The 12,997-nt window shown below is 37.3% G+C and overlaps 1 protein-coding gene across 1 annotated transcript in view; it reads left to right on the top strand.

Annotated features, from left to right (window-relative positions):
- The window catches only part of CDYL (chromodomain Y like), a 106,504-nt gene that overhangs the window by 37,097 nt on the left and 56,410 nt on the right, over positions 1 to 12,997 (top strand). The window lies entirely within an intron of this gene.

The following is a 12,997-nucleotide window of genomic DNA, read 5'->3' as shown; positions in this document are numbered from 1 at the left end:
TAAAGAATTCTTGAATATGCGATTACTTATCTTTAATACTGATATACAATTCATAATTAATTTCATGCATAAAAATTCAGCATTCAGTCTTTAAAGTAACATCCAAAAATAATGTATTCATTCAGGTAGCTTCCTCATCCCTGATTTTTTGTCAGGTTGAGGGACTCTGGATTTAATTTGTGTTCATTGCAAACCCATATAAACCATGCTGCTATGGAACTGCAGCAATTTTCACCATAATTCCATATTCTCATTTTTCCAAAAAAACTCGCCACTGCTGGTAAATCTCCTTCTTTTTTTTTTTTTTTTTTTTTTGAGGAAAAAGTAAGTAGAGTGAATCTCCATTTATGTCGCCCATCTCTGTCCCACTTCCATCACATAAAGGTATGATTACACAGTAAACCAGCTGAAAACCGAAAGATTTGTGATGTACTTATTCTAGGCAGATCCATTCACCAGTGTAATTCATAATGTTGCTTCTTTCTGGAAAAGGAAGGAGTCATCCATGTTCTTTACAGTAACAGAGCCATCTTCTCTGATCAGTACTCACTCAATATAATGAAACACATAGCCTTAAAATCAAAGTCTAAATTTGTCAGTGGTATATATCTTGGTCACTGATGAGTAATAATAAAAATAGCTAGGAAAAAGCAGAACCTTTGTGTTATTCAAGTAGCAAGGTGTGGAAGATGCAGAATCATGAACTACATGACAAAGTAGAGCGGTTTGGACGCAATTTCCAGGAAAGCCTTTACAAAATCACTGATGCTTTGGATTACATCTGAATTTGTGCATTTGTTTTAGACATTCAGTTCTATTCTGTAGCACCACTGTAGTGGTAACAATATCAATTAATTTAGTTTAATTTTTGAGTAACTATAGAGATAAGACTAAATCCTGAGCTGAGTTGCACTAATTGGACTTTATAGTGCTAAAGTATTAAAAAAGCTATCAAAAAATATCACAAATGACTTTTAATATGCAAACTTCCTTTTTAAAGGTATAGTTCCAAATATATTCAAGTTAACAAAAAAAGCTCTTTTGAATTTGCAGGCAATACTGGACATTGCCAACAGATTACTTGATTGCCAGTATTGAAAGAAAAAAAGGAAATTATCTATTTTTAAAGAAGATCCTGAATTCAAAAGATTTTCAAAATATGTGACTATTTCGAGAAACAGATGGACTCTTGGCAAGGAATTTTCAGCATAAATTCTTTAGATGCGGTAGAGATATGCAGTAATAATGCTAGATATAAAGAAAAACATGTAGGAAGAAAGGAGCGCTCACCTGCACTTCCAGTCAAATTCGAAAGTGAAATATGCTTCTATATTTCAATGTTATTTTAACTGTGCTATGACAAAATAAGTATAATGCCATATTTCTGGAATTTGGCAACTTGCTTTTAAGTACATTGTTTCTGTTTTGTGTAGACAGGGATTACTAAGGCTAGACAGTTGGAAGACCAACATGCTACACATTGCCTGAGCATTCCCAGAATTTGAGGACTTTGTGTAAAGAAACAGACTGGCATTACTAGTGAGGGAAAGGTGTTTAGTGAGGCAGTAGCTATTTTGGAAGGGTAACTCCCCCCTGTTGACACTGGCCTGCAATGACTGTTTCGCAGAGCAGGCAATCTGTAAATAATGTTTGTGTTGCAATGTGAATTTATGTGAATTTTACATTCTTTTTATGGCATTAGTTTGGATATCAGTTTGGATTTTTTTTTTTTTTTTTTTAGCTGAGAAAGGGTAATAATGCTGAGATGTTCTATACCAAACCCAGCTCTTCAATAAGAAAGTGCATATTTAAACTGACTTTAAATATGAAAGACACAGTGAAGGGGAAAATAGATGCCAGGGTGTTTATTACATGCTTAAGTCTTCTCTGCACACCCATTAGTGAATTTGTCTATTTCATAAACACAAGAGGTGACACAGTCATTTATTCTCTACAGCTTATACCATGTAGAAATAACAACTTGTGATCAATCAGTGAAGTTGTACACATAACTATGGCAAAAAAAAAAAAAGGTTCAAACCTAACTTAAAGTACTTATATATAATAAAAACCTGTTTGTGAACAGTGACTGTACCACAAACTGCTGCATAGATTAGTCTACACAATGATTTTGTTTTTTAAAAGAAAAGCTCTTATTTTGCAGGATATTTTGTGAATTACTTCCATATTGAAACTAGAGAAATTAGTAAGGGTTTAATACACTGTTATAGAATAAAATCCTCAAGGCATTACTTGGAGAGCAAACTACAATGTGGGATTAGGAAAAGTACTGCAAGTTGTGTCAGATACAGACAGGGACAAACACAGAGAAAGGGATAAAAAAGCAACTGAAACTGAAGGAGATGGCATGAGAGATATTTTTTATTTTTTTTTCCCCCACCAAGAACCACTCTTTTAAACAGAGTTATCTTAGAAGTGAGTACAGCGGGAGGGTGAGGATGCACCAAAATCCTATACAATGTTCATATCTGATGGAAAATACAGAAAAAATATGTGCTTCCTCTGCAAAAGATCACGTGGTAGTTTACTTGAAATATTTTCATAATAATAATAGAAAGTTGACAAATTATTTTATATGACATCTCTGCTGAGGGAAAGACTTGGGTGCAAGGAGAGAAGGAAATTTGTGCCTGGTTCCTTTGTTCTTGAGAGTGGATTTCGGCAACTTGCAGTGCATATCATTTCTGCCTATATGAAGATTTCAGCCATGGTTCTTTTTAGTGAGAAGCTAAATGCACATGCTTTGAAGAGCATTAGCAAAATCTGTAGAACAAATAGTTTAGGTTTCCTTAATGTCTGCATTATGACCTTAAAGAGCACAGGTTTTGAGTGTTCTATTAAGAGATCAATGGCTACTTCATGCTATGGCCAGTTTTGAGACAACGTTTTCTGAACAAAAACAATGGACAAGAAGTGTTTTGAGTAACAAATAACTTTTTGTTTGCTTGTTTTATTACCCAGTTCTGGAAGTTGTGTATTTTTCCTTATTTTATTTCATTCCAGAAGATAGTGAATAGAGATTCTTCTGCAGAAAGTTTTTATGTCTATATTACCTCAGAAACTGTTAACCGTGTAATAGAGGAGTTGCAGCTACCGAGCTTTTTAAAAAATATCTGAATTATTGAAAAATGAGTTTAAATTCTGTTAATGAAGCTGCCATTTTCCAAACCTAAACCACTTTTCATGCTTGTTTGTTGGCATTACAAAGCATGGGGGATTTTGAGATGGAACATGTTTTATGGACCAGCATCAAGGTGATCAGATTAATACCTATTGTATGTTACTTTTACCATGCACGTAAGAATGGTTGTTGGGTAGGATCAGTAATTAATTGAGCTTAAGACAGTGCATATCTTCAAAAGACAGTAGAAGAAAATCTTGTAGGCATCAGTCCCTTTAATTCAGGATTTGTAATGTCAGTGTTAGGCTGAATGATGAGTGATGTTAAAATGTATCTATCATACAATTTGGGAAAATCGTAATTATTGGAAATGTATTTTCATTCAAATTATGCTATCAGGAGGTTAAAAAGTGATGAAACGTAGGCCAGTTTTATTTCCAATTGGCGTGTTTGAAGGATGAAAAGATGAGGTTTAAGAAAGTTACAAACATGGGTGAAATAAGAAAGTAATTTGAACACCTTATTGCGAAACTTGTACTATTAATGTGTCATGTGCAGGCTTAGTTAAAACTTAATTATGTGCCAAAGATCATGGACTTATTTGTATGTACTCTGATTTTGTTGTTGTTAGGAATGTACACACTGGAAGGACATTATAAAACTTCCCTGCTTTTTTGAATAAACTTTAAAGTGTGCAAGCTGGAAGAATCTTTGCCAAGCAGAGTTACCAGTGATCACATGGCTTTATTGGTACCACACAGCCTGGTTTCAAAAGAAAATTATAGTGGAGTCACACTTCACTGCAGTGGTATTAAATAAGGAGCAAGAGTTTGGGTTAAGACTAAAAGCTGGGGAGGTAGAGGGACTTGAGGCCTAAATCAGAGAAATGCCTTTTTCCAACTGGAAAAATAATTCATCTACTAATAAATCCTATAGAGAAACTTCATGTCAGAACTAAGAGGCAGATGTGCAGCACTGAGGTTGATTAATTAGGGGAAATTTCCATATCACTAGCTTTTCTAGAGGGGATTAGATCAAGTACTGAGGGAAGTCATATTGCAGGCAGAGTGACTGGAGACCTGTGCTCATATAGAGTACATTCTAGAAGGTGGTGGAATTGAGGTAAGGAATTCAGAAAGACCCAGTAAATAATGTTGTTCTTTACTATTATCTGGAACTGTTTAATGTGTTTTTCTGTATTTGAAAACAAAAATGCAGTCATGGTCTTTTATCTAGAAGCCTGAATTATGTCTTGCTGAAATAAGCTTTTGGTGCAAGGGTGAGAGGAGCCTGGTAGGAGGTTGTAAGTGCATATTGTGTCTTCTTGTATGCAGTGATTCCCAAGAACGCTGTCTCTACTATCTTTATTTAGGACAAGCATCTCAGGGCCTCTAAAAGAAAAAAGGAAGAAGAGCTTCCTAAGAAGCTTCAAAGAGCTTCTATGAGGTTTATGTCCCTTCTTACTGAGGTTTGGTCAATTGACCTACAGTAGCAGACTCATGCCACTGTCCCTTCTGCAAGCACTAGGCTGCTAAAAAGCCTTGTTTGGTGTTGGTGGATAGAAGTGTTATTGTAGAATTAAGTGGAATTTGATAAAGTGGGTACAGCATACCAAGTTTACTCTTCAACTGTCCTGTGATTTTTATTTTTTCTTTTTTTCTCCTGTTCCTCTTTCTTGTTACAGTTCCTGTTTCTGAAGTTTGCTTAGCTGTGACAGTGTTCTCTAGCATATTTGGAGTGTGGTTTTGCTGTGACCTACTCTCCCTGAAGCACTCTTTTTAGATAAAATATTTTGAGTCTCTATCAGTCACTTGCCTTTATAGAGTCTGTGCTTTAGCTCTGTTCAAGATTCAAGGTTCATTTTCTCCTGCTTTGAAAGCAAAAGTCCGTAATCTGGATGCTTAATGTTGACAAATTCTTCATCTGCTACTCTCTATTATTCTAACTGAAGGATGAAGTGACAATGTTTCTATTGGTCTTATACTTTAAATAGTAATCAAGCTGTTGAAGTTCTTACTATGAAGTAGCTTTAGTTTATTACTACATTTTCCTGAATTATCACATCCAAAAACATGATCAACTTTGGGTGATAATTTTGTCTTTTGTGTTGCCAGTAATAAATACATGGTATAGTTTTCTATATTTTTTCCTTGGTATAGTGTTGGTTGTGCCATGTTAGAGACCTGTACTTCTCATGACTGCTGTGGAGAGATACCAGCAACAGAATTTGACAAGTGCAGGCAGATATTTACCTTAGGGGCAAAAAAAAAAAAAAAATCCAGGATTTGCTTTCTGTGATATAGCTTTTACAAATGAATTGAAGATGGGAAGCATTTCCTTTAGAATTCTATGTGTGGGTGGTGCTGAGATCTTCTAATAACGAGCAATGAGAAATTTTTTAATAACTTAATAACACAGTAATACCTGTGTAATGGCTTTGACTGCCCAAAATGTATATCTTGAATCAAATGCTAGTGATTTTTAATAGTTCCTTCTGATTAGGGCCATTTCCATTTAAGACGACAAGCCTATTTGATGCTACTTGTTCTTACTTCAAACTGTGCATGTTTGGTGAGAATCCAGTGTTGCAGGTGTTTGTTTATATTCAGTATTTGCACAGATTTTAATGTATTTTCAGTCTGCTTTTGTGCCCAATAGAAAATGTGTAAGTCTGTTTTATCTCTTTGTAAAAAAAGGTTTGAACAATTATGAACAGTGAGTTGATGACAATAAGATTTTTCTAACCATTTTTGTAATAGATAACTACAATTAAAGCAGTTGGTCAGTTCTGTAGTAGGCTGTAACTTGCACTGCAACTTACTTGATTATTTTGATGTAAATTGTATCTGGAAAGATTTGTGATGCTGACATTTTAGCATAAATTATGAGCTGTGACTTATGAGGAAGTAAATCTCAGCATTCTCAGTTAATTCTCTAAGGCAAAATGATTGTGTCACAGGCCCTCCCTCCCCCCCCATTTCCCTGGTGTCCTCTACGGAAAAGGCTCCTTACTAAGGCCTTTTTTCCTGATTGCAGACTGTATTTTTCAGTAGATCATAAAGGAGTTGCAGGTACAGTGATACTGAGTTTGTTGACTGTAATTACAAGGCATAGAACTTCCTAAAGTGCCTTTTCAGGAGGTGGTTGTGCAGCCAGGCATGGCACACACCACAGCTGTGATTCCCTGGAACCACTGGCTCGTTGGTGAGAATGCGGTAATTATTTTGTCTATTGTCTTTGTTAAGACTTTGGAAGGATATAAGTCATAAAGTTGATGATAAATTAAGAGCTTCACTGAAACAATTGTGTTTTTGTAGGCAACTTAATTAGAAATTTATACAGAGTGTGAATTAAAACTTTGGTTATGACCTGCAGGCCAGGATAGTAATTGAGTGTTGCAGAGAGCCACAAAGTTAGCTCTTGCATGACTTGTGTCCAGGAATCCTAAAAGAATGGACATTCTTTGAATGAAGTAAAGCTTGGGGAAAAGAGAAATCTTGAAATTTGTTTTAGCACAGTTTGGAAGGAAGGTTGAGATATACGGTTCTCTTTATTGCACTGCTAGCATCAAGGACTACCTAAAGTGTATTAGTCCTTTATGTGACTCGCGTTCATGGTCATGAATGTGTTCCAGCTTCGCTACACACACTGCCTCCTCAAAGGCAAGTTAGGAGTGGCTGCGGGTTGCAAAGCAAGGATCCTGTATGAACTTATGCTGCTGGTCCCAATTGCCAGAAGACAGTTGAGCATGTGAACTCTGTACTGGCAGGCCTTAGGCCAGATCAGGTATCATCCCTCATCCCAGAGCTATCACAAAAGAAACACAAAAGCTGTATCATCTGCTCTAGCTATTTTGACACAAAGGCAATAATCTGCCCACATTTGATCTATACTAATTTTGTACGGCTCTGGTTTCGAGAACAGTATATATGTACTACGGTCATCACCATAGCCAGAATCCTGCACTGTATAGACGCTGTGGCCAGTTGTGCCATAAGGATGCAGTGGCTCAGTTTACAACAGTTCATCGACTGTTAATCCAATCATTCTGTCCTGCTAATCAAATCAGTCAGCTCCAGAAGCATGTGCTGGCAGGCTGACATATACACCCCCAGGCTAGCACAAAGGGAGTAAAATATTGGGAGTTACAGTAAAGATGAACTCCAGGATGTATATGGTATCCTAGTGTAATTTTTATATGATGTTGTTTGAACTTAAACCACACTATGATAGTTTTGATATTCTGAACATATGTGTGTTAAGCTGTTTGTAAAATTTACCTGCCGGTGCAATCTGCTGTGACCAATGAGCAAAACTCAAGCCATACTCTTGTAAATTATGTATTTTCTAATACAATATATAAATTGAAGATTTTAGTGCACATTCTGCAGACCTTCAGGTATATTTTGACATCACCATTAAATTTCTTTTGAATAACTGTCTCCCCAAAACTACTTTCTCCTTTTTCTTTAAGCAAAACTTGGCACTTAACTGTTTTCATGCATTGTATGCTGCTATATATGAGTTACATTTTTTAAATGTTGAATGCATTTATTTTATTTATAGTGAGAAGTACTTGAATGCTATTTATCATTGACCTCTGCAAGATTTTAGTAAATAGAGGATATAGTCATTCATAAACATTGCTGATTTGTTATGGATGATCATTTAGGTCCCGTTCGTATGTGGAATAGTTTCCAATTTAACCAAGGGTGACTGTTCACATATAGTACACACATGTGCGCAAGACTTGCATATATTCTAGATTCAGTATCTGAACTGGGGAAAGTCTAGAGCAGTAATTTGTCTCAATTGGAGAAAATCAGCTAAGTATTGTAGTTGGTGCTGTGACCTCATCTCTACATATTCTGCTATGTGGCACTTCTATTTTGGCCTAGATTTAGTGGAGCCTCTCAAGATCAAATATACATGCTAAAATGTGTGTTGAAACTGTGCAGAGCTGTTATTTGCTCAGACTTGCATGGCCCGTTAGGGATTAAAGCATGACTGATAACACCATTGCACTGGTACGTTTCCATTTCCAGTTTATGTTTCTCCATAAAGAATCATCAACACGTATACAAAGACTGCTCTGTAAACAAAACCATTACACAGTAAGTGGAAATAGTGTGGAGGAGAGAAGGATTTGCTTCTAAATTGTGCTTTTGCTCTGAACCAAAGCACTAATGTAAATATAGTCTTGTTATGTTAGTTGGAGACTTTCTTCTGTATTTAAAGACAACAGACAGAGTATGGAGTCAAATAGATACTATTCTGTTAACTTATCATTAAATTAATTTAGCCTGAGATGAATATGATGACAGAGAGGAACATGATTGTCCTTGTCTCTAAATTGGAGAGACATCAATTTGATAGGTGGACCACTCGGTGGATAAAGAACTGGCTGAATGGCCGCATGCAAAGAGTTGTGGTCAATGGCTCAATGTCTGCCTGGAGACCGGTAACGAGTGGTGTCCCTCAGGGATCTGTATTGGGACCGGTCTTGTTTAACATCTTCGTCGCTGACATGGACAGTGGGATTGAGTGCACCCTCAGCAAGTTTGCCGATGACACCAAGCTGTGTGGTCCAGTTGATACGCTGGAGGGAAGGGATGCCATCCAGAGGGACCTTGACACGCTTGTGAGGTGGGCTGATGCCAGCCTTATGAAGTTCAACCATGCCACGTGCAAGGTCCTACACCTGGGTCAGAGCAATCCCAGGCACAGCTACAGACTGGGCAAAGAAGAGATTCAGAGCAGCCCTGCAGAGAAGGACTTGGGGTGTTGGTCAATGGGAAAATCAATGTGAGCCAGCAGTGTGCGCTCGCAGCCCAGAAAGCCAACCGTATCCTGGGCTGCATCAAAAGGAGTGTGACCAGCAGGTCGAAGGAGGTGATCCTGCACCTCTACTCTGCTCTCGTGAGACCTCACCTGGAGTATTGTGTGCAGTTCTGGTGTCCTCAACATAAAAAGGACATGGAACTGCTGGAACAAGTCCAGAGGAGGGCCACGAGGATGATCAGGGAACTGGAGCACCTCCTGTATGAAGACAGGCTGAGAAAGTTGGGGCTGTTCAGCCTGGAGAAGAGAAGGCTGCGTGGGGACCTCATAGCAGCCTTCCAGTATCTGCAGGGGGGCTATAGGGATGCTGGGAGGGATTCTTCATTAGGGACTGTAGTGATAGGACAAGGGGTAATGGGTTAAAACTTAAACAGGGGAAGTTTAGATTGCCTATAAGGAAGAAATTCTTTCCTGTGAGGGTGGTGAGGCACTGGAATGGGTTTCCCAGGGAGGCTGTGTGTGCTCCATCCCTGGCAGTGTTCAAGGCCAGGTTGGATGAAGCCTTGTGTGGGATGGTTTAGTGTGAGGTGTCCCTGCCCATGGCAGGGGGGTTGGAACTAGATGATCTTAAGGTCCTTTCCAACCCTAACTATTCTATGATTCTATGATATGAATAGAAAATGTGTTTGTAATAAACAAGGCAGTGCTCATTGAATATTTACATGCTTACTTGTATGTTTATTTTGCTCTTTCTTTTTTTTTGTTGCCCTCCCTCAAGAACCGTACTTTTAGTTTAATCTCTTGAAATCTTAAATGAAAGTATGATCTTTTAATATATATAATGCATGCATATAGACTTACACACAGAGAATATGCTTTTTATAGAGTTTACAAATATGCCCAAATTGCAGTGCTTTAGACTGAGAAGTACCTTTTGAATTTTATGCTTACTTTTATTGACCTGAACTAAAGATCTTCCACCATCAGTTAAGACTGCATGTCATTTTTCTGACCGCAGCTTAATGAAGTGGCTTCTGTGCCTGTCCTGCCCATAGGTGTTTGTTGTCCTCTGCTGAAAGTTGCAGTGCTTTTAGATGCGTCAGAAAATACTGCATACGCGGCTGCTCTCCAAACTAGTTATTTCAGGATGCCTACGTTAGCTCAGGTATTCTTAATATCTAAACCAGGTCACTTTGACAGAATTACATTAGGGAATAATTACAGAAGTGCTTACAGATGGGGAGGAGCTGTTGTCTCAGTAGAGGGCAAGGAGGAGCAGTTACAGTGCTGCCATTCTCACCTGGCGTAGCTGTTGCCGAACAGCAGTTTGGCCTGTAACCTTATCTTGTTCTTCTCTGGTTTTTGAAAAAGTGTAAATGTGGTATATTTTGCTAATGAAAGCAATTAAGATTGAAGTATCTGCTTCCTTGGGGAGAGAAAGCAAAAATGAACCAGTTCTCACCACATTCATGGAAGGGAAATTTACTGTTTTACAGGTGGGAAATCTCAGATATAATGATGGTATGTGGGATTATAATTTGGGCACTCCACTGTTGGATTATACATCTGAGCAGCGTGTTGTTTTTCTGTTAGTTTTTCTGTTGGCTGAGGTTTTCAATGTTATTGATCGCTACCCCACGTGGGGAAAGTGAAAATTTAGCATGCTAGAATAAACTGGGAGATGTTATCTTTTGCCTGATAACTTTTTCTTCATACTTTTTTATCTTTTATAAATAAAATTTTTATATATTTTTCCATTCTATTTTGATTCTACTACAACACTTGGAAACTAACCATTAGTGGCAAATCCTGACAGTGCAGGATCTTTTAGTTGCTGAAAAGAAATATTACCCTATGGCACAACACATTGGACGCTTGAGAAATGGTAGTTTATATGAACTTGTTGTTACCGGCATTTCTGCCGCGATTATGGCAAGGATGTGGTCTTGCTCTTCCCCTGGTGCTTAGGGGCACTCTGCCAAGTTTTAACTCTAAACTATCTTGGCATAAAATCAGAAAAGCACCTGCTCAGCTCCAAGGTAACTGTAGTGGGGGGGAAAAGCAATACTACCCATGCAGATGTTGCCTTGGTGTTCCAGCATGTTAGCTGACTTTAGACTTTTTTTCCCTATCCAGTTAGATTCCTTTTCTTTTTCTTTTTTTTTTTTTTTTTTTTTTTGGGGGGGGTGTTCGTTTGTTTGTGGTTTTAATATTTGAATGTAAGTTGTTAGTATCTTCTAACATAAGACTATGACATGTCTTGCATTCTGTTTCATATCACACCACTGTATACCAAAGTAGACGTGGAAGACTTGGAAAAGCTTTCTTTTTTTCAGTAGAAAAAGAGAAGTACAAGTTTGTAGTCACTGTTTTTGCAATGAAAGTTTAAGTAAGCCACTAGCTCATGATGGATATTCCTATTCCTGTTCTATACTCAAACCGTGTGTGCATCATGGAAGCATTCCAGTTTCCTCTTCCCAGCTCTGGATGAGAAACACTTATGGAGTTGTCATCATCAGCAAAAGTATTGAGGCAGAATATTCGTAAGCAGTTTTTCAAGTGGTCCTAGGGGAGTTAGACTAATCAAGCCGAAGCAATCCAAAAAGTCCCTCACTAAAGCTCTAAAGCCACAGGATAAATTGTGTATCACAGGTTAATTGCTGTAATTTTTGTGTTGTAAATAAAATAGAAATAAGTTGTCTTCAAGGAGAATTAGTGGGTTAGGAAAAATACCTCCTTTTGATCAAAAGAAGCAATGTCAAAGCAGTTTTTTTTGGAGGCTTGGACAATACAGCTAAATATAATGGTTTTCTTTATGCATTTCTGTTTGCTCTATAAATCATGGGACAGAGAATGGATTTTTGCACTTCCTGTTCTAGAGTTCGTCTGTTATCTCTGCAAGGTATCTGTTTTTTTGGATGAGAAGGACGGCTTCGTACTTGAAAAGGGCATGTCGTTTATGGGTGGCCTTTCAGTATTGAAAGACGTTAGTAGAACTTTGTGCCTAGTAATCAATGATGTTTCTTACAAAGATTTCCTGCTAGAAAATAAAACTGCCTTAGAGATCTTTCTCTGAGAATCATGGTTTTAAAATCTATTTTAGAAGGTTGAGAGAGGATGACCAAGACTATAGTAGTAATTGGGATGTTGGTTTTTTTTCTTTTACAATATATCAAGTTTGATTCATTGGTTTGTTTGTAAGTTTTAATTTAACATTTCTGGCTTAATTCTTGAAGATCTTCTTACGCAGTGTCTACTGAAAAAAAAAGAATGCGTATTTCTCCATAATCACTTTATTATTAGGGGTAGCATTTTTGTTAAGATGCTCTTAAATAACATATCATGGAAAAACAATAGTTTCTTTTTTCTAGCTGCATGTTTTTTTAAGTCCAGTGACTTTACTAAAAAGTGAAATAACCAGAATAAAATTTTTTTACATATTTTAACATTTTAAATAATGTTTGGACAATTTGTGTTGCATTATAATACATGTAAAATGGATTGTACAACTGAGTAACAAGGTGAAGGTGGAGCTAGTTTGTCTTCTATTTTATTTGTGTGTTGCTGTTTTGGTTGGGTATTTTAAGACCTATTCAAAGAGAGCTATGCAACATGCTAGTGATAGGACAGCATAGTACAACACCTGCAGGGTATCACATGAATTTGCAGGATGTGTAATTACTGTTATATTGCCGCTGAGATTATAATAATCATTTAACCTCACTGTAGAAAACCAGGCAGTACATTATGATAACATGTCACATGTTAGAGGTGTACTCCTTAGAGAATCTGCTGTTACCAGTCATGTGATTTGGTAATGAATCATATTCTGTATGTGTATACCATATATATGTATACCATACGTACTCATGTTTTCCACCCTTCCAAACATTTCTGTAGATGCTCCATTTTGTGAGTGCCACTCCAGTAAATGTTACTGGTCTTCAGAGGTTCTTCTAGGTATGTGTGGTTTTGGCTTACATGCGTGGTCTTTGTTGATCAGGGGCTAGGAGTTAAATTAATAAGTGAAAGAAGTGATAGTCCTATCCCTCCCCCTTGCTTTTTTAATAACCA

The sequence above is a fragment of the Lathamus discolor genome, chromosome 2, assembly GCF_037157495.1.
Source record: "Lathamus discolor isolate bLatDis1 chromosome 2, bLatDis1.hap1, whole genome shotgun sequence".
Lineage (NCBI taxonomy): Eukaryota > Metazoa > Chordata > Aves > Psittaciformes > Psittacidae > Lathamus > Lathamus discolor.
This window is presented reverse-complemented; position numbering and strand designations above follow the sequence as displayed.